Source organism: Tasmannia lanceolata, unplaced genomic scaffold (assembly GCF_043159265.1).
Source record: "Tasmannia lanceolata isolate RefF3 unplaced genomic scaffold, GAP_Taslan_0.1 ptg000003l, whole genome shotgun sequence".
NCBI lineage: Eukaryota > Viridiplantae > Streptophyta > Magnoliopsida > Canellales > Winteraceae > Tasmannia > Tasmannia lanceolata.
The window spans coordinates 39,558,823-39,564,446 of record NW_027518680.1 but is presented as its reverse complement, the minus strand read 5'-3'; positions in this window follow the sequence as shown (position 1 = coordinate 39,564,446).

Here is a 5,624-nt window from a genome sequence, read left to right as displayed (position 1 = left end):
GGTCTTATTAACTCACTATTTATTACATGGCAAGCTGTATTCACAGCTTTTGCCTAAAAATTTTTAGATATATTATCATCATAAAGTATTATTATTGTTATCTGCCTAAAAAATGTCTAGTCTTATTAACTCACCATTCTTGTAAGACTCTATTCTTTCTTTCTACCATACCATTTTGTTGAGGGGTCATAGGGGTTGAAGTTGTGATCTATTCCTAGTTCAATACAATATTCTTCAAATTGATGGTTTTCAAATTCTGTACCATGATCACTTCTTATTTGTTTAATGTGACACCCTTTATCTTTTTGCAGCTTGTTACATAACTTGTAGAATTATCTAAATGTTTCATCCTTGGAAGCAAGGAATAGAACCCAAGTGAACCTAGAATAGTTATCTACCACTACAAAGACATCTTTTTCCACCAAAACTACATGTCTTCACAGGACCGAATAGATCCATGTGATGAAGTTCTAATGGTCCAGTTGACATGCTCTACACATATTATTCTTAAGATAATTTAGTTTAGGTAGTCCATCTATAATGTTTTTCTTAGAGATTTTAGCAACAATTTCCATATTAGAATGACCTAGCCTTCTATGCCATGTCCATGTTGAGTTCCTGATTTACCTTGGCAAACTTACCTTCCCATTGCCTAACTATCTGCGTGAAGGGATGATTCTTATTGGCATACTGCTCTTCTAAGAACGGGTTCGAAGTCTGGGTTGTGGACTGATTAGTAAGCTGGGTAGGTTGGACATCCTGAACAGTAGGATGATGAGGTTCTCGAGATGTCCCGTGCCTTACGGTGGGTTGAGGATGTGATCTCAGCGGAGCATTCTCTTTAGATATATGATTGAATTTTTGTGAGAGGTCTGCTATAGCCTGTTGTAGATCTTGAATGACCTGAGACTGATCCACTAGTTCTGCCATGCTGGCGAGAGGAGTTGAAAGACTAGGTTCTGAAGTTTTTATTGAGGGAGTAGGAGTTGAAGAGCTGGGTGGTTCCAAAGTTCTTACCAAATGAGCATCAGTTTGGAGCTAAGCTTTCTTTTCCCTAGGTGCAATGGTTTCAAGTGTGTGAATTATCTGCCTATAAATGGGAATATTCATACACTAGTTTTAGAGCTTTTTCATGCAAGGAAAAAGATTCATATAGACATTTACAAGAAATAAACAGTTTTTCAACCGAATTCTCTTATTTGTTTACATGTCTGATCAACTTTATGGTTTTTACCAAGAGGCCTGTGCTAGCCTGAGTTCAAACGCATTTTTACAAGACTTGCAAAGAAAAGGGAAAAGACATCTTCTGTATTTAAATAGCCTCCAGACTTGCGGATCTGAATCGTGTGGATGATGACGGAGGCTGAGCAGTTCTTCACTTCTCTAATCGGTCGAGGAATCTGATGGCCTGGTAGTGGAAGGGAGCTGCATGCAAAGCGACGAGTAGTACTCTCGATGTATCCTGTCTTCACAGGGATCAAAAATGTTATGGATCGTGACCACTCTGCGCTTTTGCCAAGCCAAAAATACAGTTTTAGCTATCTTTGCATCGAATTCCTCTAGCAAATGAGATTGAGAGAGAGGTTCCCATGGGCATTGTCTTTCCCCGAACTGGCGCATGACTCGGTGAGGGATGTAGAAAGAAGTATCTTGGAGTCGAAGGAGGCAGACATAGCTGGTCTTAAAGGTGGTCATGGTGACGCTATCAGGGCCTCGAATTCTCCAAAATATGTCATCATTCGTACAGGTTCCTAACTAGTTAGACCATTCGTGTTTGCTATTGAAATGAACAACACGGGTCCATGATTCAAAGTTTAGAATGGAAGGGATTTGTTCGAGGTCGAGGGACTGCGATGCGAAGCTTCAAGCAAAGCCAAATATAGAGAAGGGTTAGACAGCCTGTGAATGAGAGATGAGGATACTAGAAGATATCATCATGTCCATTAAAGGTCTCTGTGAGTATGGTTGGTAAAGGGTTAGCATCTATTGGTAACTAATCGACCACACTAAGCATAGAAATGGAGGATAGGTTGGATCTCTGACATAGAAGGTACCTCACATACAGACAGAATACATAAGCTTCATGACGACGCTATTGGAACAACATGTCTTCTAGGTCTCCAACCGGAGCATAGGCTTGGATGAGCCTATCTAAGTAGACACCCTCTCGTGCCATAAAGATGTCAGGGACTTGGGATGGTATACAAATTAATCGACGATACAGAAAATTGTTCGATCTGTACCTAAGCTCAGGGAGGATGATAGGTCAATCTCCATGAAACTGTAACAAAGTACAACGCTCTTCGAAGCTAGGACACATTTCCTTGAGACTGAATCGGAATACATGATACTAGGGTTCCTAAATCTTAACGTTGCTTGGAGGAGATTCTAGTCTATTTGGATGGACTCAAACAAAGGGAACAACTGCTCGTTGTAAGACATACATCGAAGAGTCAGGATTTCTCGGGTGCATTGTAACTTGGAATCCATTCGGTCATCATTTCTGCAGTCATAGCTTGCTTCATACAGAAGATAAAAAGGATTTTTCAGACAAAAGAGTATGTTCAAAACTTATGAACATACTTTATTTATTTACATTTCCTTCTTCCTTTTTACACGGCCTGTAATAGGCTAAAAAAAAACACGATAAAGCGGTAAAAAAGGAAAAGAAAATGGTGTCCCCTGTCTCTTGTGAGGACTGGTTTAGAGATCGAGAGTGAACATCCTTCCAGAACCTCCCTGTGCAGTGTCGGGTAGTAATATGACGACACTTCATCTCCTTGGGCTACAGCAATACTGAGTACGGGGATGAAGTCTCTCTTTTTCCACTTGGCAGCAATTTTCTCAGCATTCATACGGGTGAACTCTAGAGGGGGAAAGTACTGGGCGAGGGGTTGACAGACTTCCTGCCTTGCTCCGAACTGCGCATGATGCGATTCGGGATGTAAAATGAAGTGTTTTCTAAGGCAATGAGTCGGACATAATTGGATTTCTGGGTTGCCAAGATGGCAGTAGTATATCCACTCAATTTCCATAATATGTCCCTCCAAGTACGAGTACCTAACCATGAGGTCCACTCTAACCGGGTGCTAAAGTGCTGACTGTAAGCCCAAGCATTAAAGTTGTAGATGGAGATATTTATCCTAGATCTGGGGATGAAGATACCGAGCTGTAACAAAGCTAGATATATAGCAAGATGGGGCACCCAGAAAATGGAAGACTCGAGTCTTCAGAAACCTCATCAAAACCATTAAGGGTTTCTGATAGAATGATTGGTACAGGATTAGCCCTATCAGGAACCTGGTCTGCTATGCTAAGGATGGCAGGGAAGGCTATACTGGATTTCTGACAAGTAAGATACTTGGCGTGTACAAAGAATAAAAGAGATCTATGTCGACGTATCTGGTAGGGGACGTCATTTAAATCTTCATCTGGAGCGAAGGCGTGGATGAGTTGGTTAGTTAAAATGTCGTTCAGGACTACAAAGGTGAGAGGTTCATGATGGTCTCTATAGAGACAGTGCTTGACAGGTGTGTGGTAGCCACCTCTGAGTGTGGGCGTAACTATTGGCCCGTTAGGTGACATTCTCAACAAAGTACAAAATTCATCGAAAGTTGGACACATCTCCTCAGTGCCGAAGCGAAAAACATGATACTTGGGATCCAACAACTTGACAGCTGCCCTGAGCAGATCCCATTCCACTTGAATAATAGGTAACAAAGGAAAGAAGTCCTCATCTGGGTCGATGAGTGATGCAAATGGGCTCACGAAAAAGCAATCGGCGGAAGTTCAAATCTACAGAAAAAGGAAGTAAAGAAAAGGCTGGTTGAAAAGTGGATAACCAAAAGATTCAAGAGATAGGAAATGAAGGTAAGCCTCAGTTGAAGTATGGAAGATAGAAATGCTAGAAATGTTGAAAAAATTCCGAGCAAAATCGCTACACATTGCGGAAGAATATACCGTGTAGAACAAAATTTTTGCTCCAGCCGAGGATTCCTAGGGACTAATTGATTTTATTGTATTTAATAAATACAAATATAAATACCTTTATGTAGAAAAGAACTCGTCTGATTGATCTACGAAAAGAACTCGTCTCAAAAATTCGATGGCGATCTAATCGACACGAAACCTCAAGTTGAATCGATGGATTCCTTTTATTGCGCAAAGTATGTGTACAACTCTTTGTTCACTTTATAATCTGATCTAAATCAGATTATAATATGGGAATATGTATTTAGATCAATGGAGCTTGGTTGGATGTTTGTCTTTGACCTAAAAAAGACAAAACTAGTTGATGGAATTGAAGAAGAAGAAGAAGAGAAAGACTTTGGGGTGTCTCTACCAATTTTCAACACATGGAATTATGGAAGAGCTCTTGAAAAACTCCAGCATTATGTCTCATATTTATAGAGTTTTAAATTTCCATATGCACAATCCAAAGTTTCTAGACAAATCTCAAAAATAATGAAAACTAGCCACAATTGGAAGCTCCAATTGGGGTAGCAAGCAACCCCACATATGGAAACTCATATGGGACGTCCAAGGGGAGCTTTCTTGCTGCCCAAGAAACCCTTGGTTGCCCCATGTGGTTCATAAGTTTCCAATTTTGTTTGTTCTATCTTTCTTTCTCTCTCTCTTTCCAATTTCATCACATCTGTTGCTTTAATTTGAAAAACAAATCAAGCAATAGTATTCTAAATATTATTTGAATTCCAAATTGATAATGGCACACCACATGGGCTATGGCCATGGGTCCCCCCCAAATTCGTCCCATGTGGGTCCACTTATCCAATTCAAATTTCTATTGCATTTCACATTTAATTCCCAATTAAATTAATGCAATTCAATCCTATCCAATAGGATTAAAGCTCCAATATAATTTATGATATTCTGAAAATACCCTTATAGTTAATACTTAACCATTTTGGTATTTCCAATGTATCCCATAGTGCATATACACTATATACATTGTGTATATCTTTTTAATGCATCCAATGCCACGAAACTAGTTCGTATAAGCAACTAAATAAATGCGGGACCTCTATCTAATAGATTATAATAGGTCAATCGAGTAGTGAGTGGGATCGTAACAGGGATTTAATGGTAGATCCTACAGAAGTCTTAAGAGGGCCCCACTGCGATTATTGCTGCATAGCGAATGCTACAATCGCATTGAGTCAGTGGCCTCCATCGAGACGTAACCCTGAAGATAACCATCAAACCATCATACCCTAGTCACATCAAATGTGCAAGTCTTTTCTCCAAGTCTACCTTTGCCGAGTTGAGTCCTACGGGGGGGTGGACATCAACTACCCCCTGGATTCACTCATGATATACCTTTCAGTCAAGCAGTGTCGGCCCGCAAATGCATTTGCTAAAATCATTTCAAAACTTATTTTGTGAAATCCTTTTGATAAACACTTTATCAAATCCACCTGGCCAGGTATTATCTAGGCCTACTGCTCTGACCAAAACCGTAGATGTTATCTTATTAAATAGGTAGAGAATTCCATGTCAAGTATCACTATTGACTTCATAGGTTTGTCCAACACTCCAGTACTACCCTCTAGTGATTCCAAGAGAATCACGGTTAGATAGACAAAAAATGAGAGACTCGCCAACAG